Genomic DNA, 12,055 nt, shown 5'->3' with positions numbered 1-12,055 from the left:
TTTTGCTGTGATTATAAAAAGAAACTTTACTTAACTGAATCAGGGTAGGGCACACATGGAACAAACATAACAAATCCTTACTATTCTAGTACAAACTTAGTTGCAGAACTTAGGCACATGTGAGCCCACATGTGGCCTAGGCCCATGGTGGCGAACCTTTGGCACTCCAGATGTTATGGACTACAATTCCCATCAGCCCACGACTTCCGCATGGCTTCTGGGTCTCACTCGGACCCGCCCTGTGAGATTTGCCTTATCCTCTGGCTTTCCAAGAAAGGATAACATTGGCAGTTCTTTTTAAAAAGCCCATACCGATCCGCTCTCGTGCAAATACCGCAAGAGACGGGCCGGCTTATTCTTCTGCCTTCGCTGCCTTCTCTCCACACCCCTTAGCTGTAGCCAATCAGAATGTTGGGAAAACGGAATCTATGTAAACTATGTAAACATACGTGTAACCCCCCTGCTCAGAATGGGCTGACCCAGAAAGGGGTGGAGACTCAAAGCAGCAGGAGGCTGCAGAGCTCATAGTTTGGAGGAGACAAGGCTACCAGACTCGGACCTTGGTTTGTATAAGCCCTGAACACCTTGTTAAGGTAACTGCAATGTTGTTGGGAACTAGTGGGAAGGTAGTTGTTTGTTTTTGCTATGTTGTAAATGTTGGAGTTTATTGTTTCAGGGTTTCTTTTTGTGTTTGTAATGGGTGAGAGTTCTCCTGGAAACCTTCCTCATGTTGAATCCTGTTCACCAAGCCCTTGGAGTCTTCAGGAGCCAACCCACTTGCAGGAAGAAATGGACTTGGCATTACAAGACTGTAACTAGAAGGACTTGAAAATGCAACCTGAACAGGACCTTGAAGTGTGATGTTAAATGTTGATGTTATATGTTATATGTTAAGAAAGTAAACCATTTTGTTTTGTTTTTAATTTGTTGTTGCAAACTCATTCCAAGTTCTGCCCCACAGAACCCACAGATAGAGGTTACGTACGCAAACTATATAAACGACGTCAACGACGTCAATGTAAACATTCATGTGGAAAATGAAAATAAACCAGGGGCTCGTGCATAATTCACTGGAGTTCTTTCTCCTGACCTGAACGCGCTGACAGACAGCCATGCAAAGGGAGACCGGGATAAAAACAGCATGGGATATATGATCCCAGGTATATCCCAGGATATGTTGAGAGCCTTTACGGCTCTGTCCCCGGCCTGGTGGAACGCTCTTCCTCCAGCTGTCCGGGCCCTGCGGGACCTTGGTGAGTTCCGCAGGGCCTGTAAGACGGAGCTGTTCCGCCGGGCCTTTGGAGGTACCGGCCGCTGATCTGGTGCCCCCCCTGTTTGGCCCTCGCCCGACCCCGACATCTGGGTCATCGGATATCTAACGAGGCCACCATGCCTCCCTCTAGGGGGAGGGAGGGGAGGGAATTTTAAAATTAGGATGCTGGACCCACTTATATTCTTATTTGATAATTATTATTCAACTGTTGCTGCTTTTAATGTTTTAATTATTCTGTATTATTGTTTTATCTGCTGAACACTGCCCAGAGATATATATATTGGTCATAGGGAAAATGCCAGAGAAAGCAGAGACTCAGGGGAAAACCCAGAAGTGACATAACACCTGTCTAGGAATTGGCCGAAGCTTTGCGATTTTCTAGAGAGGACTGATGTCACTTCTGAGTTGCCTTTGGAATCTCTGGGAATCACCAATAACACTATGCTTTGACAATAGAGTTTAGCCAATGTGATGTAGAGGGGGACTCTAATTTGGACAACTGGTTTGATTCCTCCTTCCTCCACCTGAGTGGTGGACTCTTATCTGGTGAACTGGATTTGTTTCCCTGCTCCTACACACAAAGCCTACTAGGTGACCTTGGGTCAGTCCCAGTTCTCTCAGAACTTTCTCAGCTCCACCTCCCTCACCAGGTATCTGTTGTGGGGAGAAGAAGGGAAAGTAGCCTGTTAACTGTTTTGAGACTGCTTGCCAGCAGTCTCATATCCCAGAAAAGTGGGGTATAAATCCAAACTCTTCTTTCTCTTAACTTTTTCTGGTCCGCCCTCTCCGTTTGATGCATTCTCCCATCTTCCAGGATCGGCCTTTCCCACGCATCCGAAAGTTTGCAAATTAAACCTGAAATGTAACGACAGCAATGCCCATTAATGCTTAAACTGTTCAATCGACTGTGAGGTTGACATTCGCCAACAGAAGAGAGCCCAGACATTTTTCCCCCAGTTTATTTAGGCAGATTTTCAAAATTAAAATTAAAAAATTTCGGAACACCCAGCAACATTTGATGATGTAGCACCCCTGGTTGGAACGTTGCCGTTCTCTCAGGTCTGCTGACCAACAGGAAGTCAGAGCAGCAGAAAGATTTAAAGGCTTACCAGTTGGGGCTGAAGAATTTTTTTAACCCGGGGAGGGGGGGGGCCTTTTAATCTGCCTTCCCATATCAATGGAAGAATTAAATCATGACGTGAAAACGTTGGGTTGCCGACTCGCTGTTTTCATTGGCAAGAGCCACCGCGATCTAATTCCAACGCCACGAAATTTCGGCCATATTCGTTCCCCTCCTCAAAAGATAAATAAGAAGACCTTTTAGCAGCCAAGGATGGTAAATTTAATCAGGCCCGCAATTTGATACCACAAGAATCCTCCAAAACAAAGCGACCGGCTTGAATTCCCTCCACTCCCTATCCCTCCGAACTCCTCACCACTGCTGTCATTAAGTTTTTTTCCGGCCAAACAAGCTGGAAGATGGAGGTTGGAACTTATCAGCCACATATGCCATGAGTTTCCCAAAGTATGAATACCCACAGCAAGCCACTTGCTCACAGGTGGTCGGCATTTGTGTAGACCCGGGTCCTGCGAGGAGATTTAATGTTTCATAAGTACTCCTCCATCGCAGGGTTCCATTATTGAGACCACATGGAAGTCAGGAAATTAGTTCTTTCTGGGAACAGTTTGCAGAAGTATGCGGTCCGTCAGCCCTTTCTCAGGGGTACATTAAGGAGAGACAGGCTCGCGGTTTCAAGCCAGCGAACCTTCTCCAGATGTCCACGGCGAGCCCGCTCCAACTTTCTCTTTCGATGGGGAAGACGGGCTTGACAAGGCGGATTATAGGGTGGATATAATATCACAGACTTTTCCAGCAAGCAAAACAAGAGCGCAAATTCCCCCAGCTCCTCCAGCCAAAGGTTCCAAAAGGGCTGCGGAAAAGATTTGTGTGGTTTCTCTTCTGCTCCATCCTAGACTCCCCCTGCCTGCCCCGCTCCCAATGAAATGAGAACATGGTGAAATTGTGCCCACGGTCCCCTCGCCTCCATCTTCTGCCGCTCCACTCGGCCCCATGTTGCTTTAATTCTTCCTGTTTGCAAGACTGTTTATGTTACACACATTAAAGTCGGGACGTTCCTTTAATACGATGGAAATTGGAAGCAAGATCCGAGAAGGGAGGCGCTGGCTCCGAGCCACGTTTGGGGAAAGCGCAGTTGGGGGGCTCGCGCACGTGTGCTCGCACACAAAGAGAAATAAAGCAGATGGGACGAGGCAAATAAAACACGGAGGCCACCTTTGCATGGTTGCTTTTTAAAAAACAACAACAGACATGTGTGTTCAATTAGGTATTTGATACCAGGAGTGAGCTGAAACCAAACCGGTGCTTTTTCGCAAGCATTTCAGGGGGGAGAAATGATTCCTTTTGGTGATCCTGGTTGAAATGTTTGCCGAGTTCCTTTACCTCACCCTTGTTTGTCTTCAGTGAGTTCCGCAGGGCCTGTAAGACTGTGCTGTTCCACCGGGCCTTTGGAGTGTCCAGCCGCTGATACGGTGCCCCCTCACTGCTCCTTGCCTTGGTGCGGTTACATCAGGGTCCCCTCATATTTAGGGGCCCGCCGTCCCCCCTTCTGGGGGTAGGTGTTAAATTGGGGTTTTGGACGCCTCTTGTCTATTTATGTATTAACTGTTATTCGCTGTTTTACATGAGTTTTAAGTTATTTTATTGATGAGTATGGGATGGAGCCTATGTATTTATATTTTGTGTATGACCGCTCCTGCTTGATGTTTAAATGGTGTTGTTCACCGCCCGGAGCCCTTTGGGGATCGGGCGGTATAAAAAAATTGAATGAATGAATGAATGAATGAATGAATGAATGAATGAATGAATGAATAGATAGATAGATAGATAGATAGATAGATAGATAGATAGATAGATAGATAGATAGATAGATAGATAGATAGATAGATAGATCAATCGATCGATCAAATATCAGATTGGTTTTGCAGATCAACAAGATTTTATTTGCCAATATCCAGAGATGCCACCAAGTCAGAGTAAATGAGTGGTGGAGGCTTATCTGGTGAACCTGTTGTTTTTCCACGCTTCTACTTTCCTGCTGGGTGACCTTGGGCTAGTCACAGTTCTTTGGAACTCTCTCAACCCCACCTGCCTCACAAGGTGTCTGTTGTGGGGAGAGGAAAGGAAAGGAGCTTGTAAGCCACCTTGAGTCTCCTTACGGGAGAGAAAGGTGGGGTATAAATCCAAACTGTTCTTCTTCTAAATTGCCCCATTCACTATGGGATCCCTGCCAAGGCAGAATCATCCAACTATTCAATTGAGGAAGAAACCAGCAGGCCAAGGAAGTGATGGGGCTAAATAATCGTTTTGTAACTGAAGTATTGTGACCATCTAGGAATTTTCCAAAACTCTATGGTTGGAACCAGAAGTGACATCACAGCAGACAGTTGGGTGGGAGCCATAGTGAGCAACCCAGCAACCTTACTGATCTGAAAATCTGGATGTTTATTACTTGTCAAAATATTTGATAATTGGTATTTGATGCTATTTTATATTCTAGTATCTGATTTTGCCGTTTGTAGCGCTTGATTGGGAGGAAAGGCAGGAGGGTACGGTCTGATATCGTCAGATAAGAACATAAGAACATAAGAACTAGCCTGCTGGATCAGACCAGAGTCCATCTAGTCCAGCACTCTGCTACTCTCAGTGGCCCACCAGGTGCCTTTGGGAGCTCACATGCAGGAGGTGAAAGCAATGGCCTTCTGCTGCTGCTGCTCCTGAGCACCTGGTCTGCTCGGGCATTTGCAATCTGGGATCAAGGAGGATCAAGATTGGTAGCCATAGATCGACTTCTCCTCCATAAATCTGTCCAAGCCCCTTTTAAAGCTATCCAGGTTAGTGGCCATCACCCCCTCCTGTGGCAGCATATTCCAAACACCAATCACACGTTGCGTGAAGAAGTGTTTCCTTTGATTAGTCCTAATTCTTCCCCCCTGCATTTTCAATGGATGCCCCCTGGTTCTAGTATGGTGAGAAAGAGAGAAAAATTTCTCTCTGTCAACATTTTCTACCCCATGCATAATTTTATAGACTTCAATCATATCCCCCCCTCAGACGTCTCCTGTCCAAACTCAAGAGCCCCAAACGCTGCAGCCTCTCCTCATAAGGAAGGTGCTCCAGATCTCAGAAATTAGTCAGGACTGGTACTTAGAAGGGAGGCCACCAAGGAAAACTCTGCAGAGACAGGCAATGGCAAACCACCTCTGCGTCTCTCGCTTGCCTTGAAATCCCCTTGCTGGGGTTGCCATAGGTTGGAAGCTAATCAGCCTCAGTACTTGGAAGGGAGATCACCAAGAAAGGCTCTGCAGAAGAAGGCAATGGCAAAATACCTCTGCTTCTCACTTGCCTTGAAAGCCTCCAGCTGGGGTCACCATAAACTGGAAGCTAAGCTGGGTTAGTTACCTGGGAGGGAAGACACCAAGGAAGACTCTGCAGAGGCAGGCCATGGCAAACCACCTCTCCTTCTTGATTAACTTGGAAATCCCTTGCTGGGAGCGTTAAAAGTTGGAAGCTAGGCTGAATCATTACTTGGAAGGGTAATGATTCAGCCTAGGGAGGCCACCAAGGGAAGGCTCTGCAGAGGAAGGGAGGCCACCAAGGAAGGCTCTGCAGAGGAAGGGAGGCCACCAAGGAAGGCTCTGCAGAGGAAGGCAACAGCAAACCACCTCTGCTTCTCACTGGCCTTGAAAGCCCTTTGCTGGGATCACCATAAGTTGGAAGCTAAGCAGGGCTGGTACTTGGAAGGAAGACCACCAAGGAAGGCTCTGCAGAGAAAGGCAATGGCAAACTATCTCTGCTTCTCCCTTGCCCTGAAAGCCCCTAGCTGAGGTCACCATAGGGCCTTTCCCCACTTACCTTAAGCCCCATGCTACTCTCTGAAAGTAGCACAGGGTCCCCTGGCACTCCGCACGACAGGGGCGGCGACAGCGCAGCTGCTCCGATGCTGCCGCTGTCGCGCCCCCTCAGCGTGCGGCATCCCTGGCATCCTTTTAAACGTGATGACCCCGCGCAGAGCGCAGGGTTGTGGGGACGCCCGGGCGCGTGCCAGGGATGCCGCGCGCTGCATAGGGGGGATTAAGGTAAGTGGGGAAAGGCCCATAGTTTGGCTTGGACTTCACACAGCTCTTGATACCTGGCAGTACTGAATAGTTTATAATCTAAAATCTGATTGCCCGTATTTGAAACTTTAGCCTGGAGAACTGGATTTGATTCTCCCCTCCTCCACATGAAGCCTGCTGGGTGACATTGGGCTAGTCACAGCTCTCTCAGGACTCTCTCTGCCCCACTGACCTCAAAAGGTGTCTGTTGTGAGGAGAGGAAGGGGAAAAAGTTTGTAAGCCCCTTTGAATCTCCTTACAGAAAGAAAGGGGGGGGGGATAAATCCAGACTCTTCTTCTTCTGTCTGACATTTCAGTTTGCTATTTTATATGTTATGTTTACCGTCATCTTTATTTCATTTTAATGATGCTGGAATGTTAAATGATGCATACCATGGCCAAACCATTTTTTTGCACCAGGTCTTGAAGTCAGTGTATGGACCCGGGGGGAAGGAGGAGGGGTGTCTAGGGAGATTCCCCCCCCATGTGACTAAATGACCACAGCCCAGGGACATTTGTCCCCATATGTCCCACTGCGTGGTACGCCGCTGCATGGAATCTACCCTCCATACCAGCCGTTTTCTCCAGAAGAACCGATCTTCGTCATCTGGAGATCAGTCGTAATTCCAGGAGATCTCGAAGAACATAAGGAAGAGCCTGCTGGATCAGACCAGAGTCCATCTAGTCCAGCACTCTGCTACTCGCAGTGGCCCACCAGGTGCCTTTGGGAGTTCTAGGTCCTGTTTGGGGATCGACAGCCCTAGAAACGACTCTGTGCCAAAAGACATTTACGCAGGCCCCTTTACGTCAGGATGAAAGTAAATATTGCTCTTCTTTTCCGTGTCCAATACTCAGCATTTGCAACACGGCCTCATTCTGCAGCCTCCCGCAGTGATATTTCAAGGGCCTCTTCCAACGGCCGGGACAACTCCTTCCCTTCAAGTTTCACTCGGGGTGTTAATTCTGCGTTAATACTCTCCAAACGCCCTCTTGTCAACCTCACGGAGAGATGAAGGCTCTGTCATCTTCCATTCAAATCACAAGTCCCTCGGCGCACGAGGTGTAAGGCCTCGGTCCCCCGGAGGAAGCGTTTGCCTCGAATCGGAGAGATTCTTTGATATGGATCTTCTGCAACCCGCGGCACACCTGCTATCCAGATGTGAGGGTTTAGCTTTCAGGGCTCGGAGGCTGGGATTCACTTGGAGGAAAGCAGCCCGAGGCCACGCATCGCGTTTGCTTCCCTCAAGGAAAGAGGATGTGGGGAATGCAGCCCCGAGGCGGGAAGAAACGAGGTTGCAAGAAAAATGGTCGCAGTGGGATTTGCTCGGCAGCCTCAAGAGGAAAGACCTCGGGCTATATCCTGCCACTCCACTCAGCTAGTGGAAGAGCCTTTTATTTATTTATTGGTAGATTCTGAACAGCATAGGTATATGTAACCCCTATCTGTGGGTTCTGTGGGGCAGAACTTAGAATGAGTTTGCAACAACATTTTTTTTAAAAAAACACCAAAATGGTTTACTTTCTTAACATATAATATATAACATCAACATTTAACATCACACTTCAAGGTCCTGTTCAGGTTGCATTTTCAAGTCCTTGTATTTACAGTCTACGGATACTGCCAAGTCCAATTCTTCTTTGCAAGTGGGTTGGCTCCTGAAGACTCCAAGGGCTTGATGGACAGGATTCAACATGATGAAGGTTTCCAGGAGAACTCTCACCCATTACAAACATAAAAAACCCTGAAACAATAAACTCCAACATTGACAACATAGCAAAAATAAACAACTCCCTTCTCACTAGTTCCCAACAACATTGCAGTGACCTTAACAAGGTGTTAAGGGCTTATACAAACCAAGGTCCGAGTCTGGTAGTCTTGTCTCCTCCAAACTACATGAGCTCTGCTGCCTTCTGCTGCTCTGAGTCTCCACCCCTTTCTGGGTCAACCCATTCTGAGCATGGGGGTTACATATAATGTATGTCATTATAAAGGGACCCATTTTCCTTTTTACCGTTAGCATGTGTGCCCTTTACCCATTCAGGCAGCAGTTGGAGCTCATGGAAACCTTATGACTTGGGGAGCTGGGGATGTTTAGTTTGGTGAAGAAAAGGTTAGCAGGTGACATGATAGCCATGTTCAGATATCTGAAGGGTTGTCAGGATGAAAGTGAATATTGCTCATGTTAGTGAGGGAGCAAGCTTGTTTCCTGCTGCTCCAGAGACTAGGGCCAGGAGTCATGGGTTCAAGGTGAAGAAGAAGAAGAGTTTGGATTTATATCCCCCCTTTCTCTCCTGCAGGAGACTCAAAGGGGCTGACAATCTTTTTGCCCTTCCCCCTCACAACACACACCCTGTGAGGTGGGTGGGGCTGAGAGAGCTCCGAGAAGCTGTGACTAGCCCAAGGTCACCCAGCTGGCGTGTGTGGGAGTGTACAGGCTAATCTGAATTCCCCAGATAAGCCTCCACAGCTCAGGCGGCAGAGCTGGGAATCAAACCGGGTTCCTCAGATTAGATACACGAGCTCTTAACCTCCTACGCTGCTGCTGAAGGAAAAGAAATTCCATCTAAACATCAGGAAAAGCTTCCTGACTGTCAGGGCTGTTCGATAGTGGAATGCTCTACCTTGGAGTCTCCTTCTTTGGAGGTTTTTAAGGAGAGGCTGGGTGGCTATCGGTCAGGAGTGCTTGAATTGTGTGTTCCTGCATGGCAGGGGGATTGGACTTGATGGCCCTTGGACATTTAAAAAAGTGTTTGGGGTTGGAATTCTGCACAGTTTCCCCTCCCCCCCCCCCAAAGTTTAGAAGACGTTTTATTTTTCCTCCAAGTGTTTTATTTTGAAAACACTAAACTGGCAATATTTTTTCCTGAAGTTGCTTTGACAACGTTTGCTGCTTGCTGTGTGGAGAGCAGGAAACTTTTTATTCCCCCCGTTGTTTTTGGAGCTCTTCCTTTCATTTTCACTGCAGCCCACGCCCACCTTTTCCTGCTGCTGTGGGATTCGCTGCGCCGCCCGCCATTTTGCAGAACGTTCCCACGGAGATTTCCTCTGCAGGCAGCTGCCGCAATTTCTGTCTAAAAAATACAAGAATAAAGTTAGTTTTTGCTGCCGAGTCAACGCAGGTATCGTTTTTCCTTCGAGGGAGGTGTCTTCGAAGCTATGAAGACTCAAAATATACGCATATTGCCGATTCTCGCATTGTGTCCTGGTAGCTTCGAAGAGTCCTCCGTTAAAATATCTTCCAACTCTATGGCCCCTTTCGCATACACAAAATAATGCGTTTTCAAACCACTTTCACAACTGTTTGCAAGTGGATTTTGCCATTCCGCACAGCTTCAAAGAGCACTGAAAGCAGTTTGAAAGTGCATTATTCGGCATGTGCGGAATGAGCCTATGATTCTATTAAATGCAGCCCTAAAAATAAAACCGTCATCAGCTGCCTACTAAATTATTTTACGACGACTAGTCTTATAAGCATAAGCATAAGCATTTTATTGTCATTGTGCACACACAACGAAATTAACGAAATTAGTCTTATTTCCCAGTGTTATAATAATGTTGGTCACCTCTGGTTTGGCCTGCTGTTTTTCCCTCTTCATTGGATTTTTCTCATGGTATATCGTTGACGTCGTGTTTGTTCAAAGTTATTACAATTAACTGTTCTGATTTTCGGAGTTTACGTCTTTTGTCCAAATGGAGAGCATGTTTTCTACACTGTCTTCATGTCTGACACTACTGATGGGAGAAGCCAAAACTGAGGAGAGGAGGACAAGCACAAGGCACAGAGGGAATTCTGGGAAATTTAATGCAAATTCCTGCCTCCCTGATTGGTGGATTAGCAAGTTCTTCTATAACTGTGGGGCTACCACCAAAAAGACCCTTGTGTACCCTTTCTGCTCCAATTCATTCAAAATCTCTAGACAATACAGATGAGTTTCCCTGGAGAGAAAGGCTGCATAGAGAGTGGGCTCTATGGTATCTTACCCAGCTGAGATTCCCTAGAATTACTTTACACCAGATCTCAGATCTTGCTAAGCATCATCCAGCCATCCTTATATTCTAGCTGTCTGCATCTCTGCAAACATCCCATCTTGCTGATTACAGTATGTAATTTCCCCTGAGTGTCAGTGAGAACGATGGAAACAAAACTTGCAACGTGCAGAAAAATACCCAAATGCTCACCTCTTTCCAGACTGCACCAAATTCTTGAGATGATCCAGCATCTAGCTTTGAGGGTTGCCAGCTCTGAGTTGGGAAATTCTTGGAGATTTTGGGGTGGACCCTGGCCGGGGGGCTGGGGAGGAGAGTTGAGGAGGGGAGGAGCAGAATGCCAGAGAGTCTACACTCCAAACAGCCTTTTGCTGTCATTTAAAATACATTTTTTATTAAATTTCATCAAGTAAAATTAAAATTGCATAATTTTGAAATACAAAATTCATCATTAAATTCCATAAGAGGAAAGAAAAAGAAGATATACAGTAAATTATTTCATTAAGTTAATCAAACAAACAAAAAGAATAAATGATGTCCCTCTCTGTCAACTATGAAGTCCTTCTGCATCTTCTAAATGGAGACGGCGTTTTAATTTCAATTCTAATGGTTTAAACTTATTTATTAAATGTATTGTCGAAGGCTTTCACGGCTGGATTCAACTGGTTGTGGTGGGTTTTCTGGGCTGTGTGGCCATGGTCTGGTGGATCTTGTTCCTAAAGTTTTGCCTGCATCTGTGACTGGCATTTTCAGACGTGTATCACAGAGGGAAGTCTGTTACACACTGTGTCCAGTGAGAAGGGTATATTTTATACCCCACTAAACATTCCCTTTTCACTACACACAGTGTGAGACTTCCCTCTGTGATACACCTCTGAAGATGCCGGCCACAGATGCAGGCGAAATGTTAGGAACAAGATCCACCAGACCACGGCCACACAGCCCGGAAAACCCACCACAACCAGTTATGAATTAAACATTAAACAAAAACCCTTACAATGAGAAATAAAGCAAAACATAGAAGAGAGCAAAAATTAGAACAAGGTTAGATATTCATTATTTTAATCTAAAATAATTCATTACGTTATTTTAAAATAACATCTCTTAAATTACTTAATTCTAGTTTGAAGTTGTTTCGACATCCAAACAGCTTTTTTTCTGCAGGGAAACTGATCCCAGTAACCTGGAAACCAGTTGCCATTCTGGAGGGTCTCCAGCCTACATTGGAAACCCTAAGAAAAGCATCCTGAATTAGCGCAGGGTGGGGAAAGAACGCTGAATACGTGTTTGGGAACCCTGCAGGCAATTCTGCTGCAAACCGTGGCTTGATTTCAAATTTGCCAGTAGGGGGAGCTCTAACCTTTCCATGCAGGTCCTAAATGTGCTCTTAATAACACATAAGCAATTGTTAGGGCTGTTTATATTTGATTTGATTTGATTTCTATCCCCGCCTTTCTCATCTTTAGGCCCAGGCCATCTTACAATGCAAAATGCAATACAATAATAATAATAATCCATAAAACCAATTAAACTCCATCCGTTAAATACCCTCCAGAACCTTAATATTACAAGCCACTAAATCCTATTGTAGCTATAATAACAATACAAATACGATCAAG

This window comes from Sphaerodactylus townsendi, linkage group LG02 (assembly GCF_021028975.2).
Source record: "Sphaerodactylus townsendi isolate TG3544 linkage group LG02, MPM_Stown_v2.3, whole genome shotgun sequence".
Taxonomy (NCBI): domain Eukaryota; kingdom Metazoa; phylum Chordata; class Lepidosauria; order Squamata; family Sphaerodactylidae; genus Sphaerodactylus; species Sphaerodactylus townsendi.
This window is presented reverse-complemented; position numbering follows the sequence as displayed.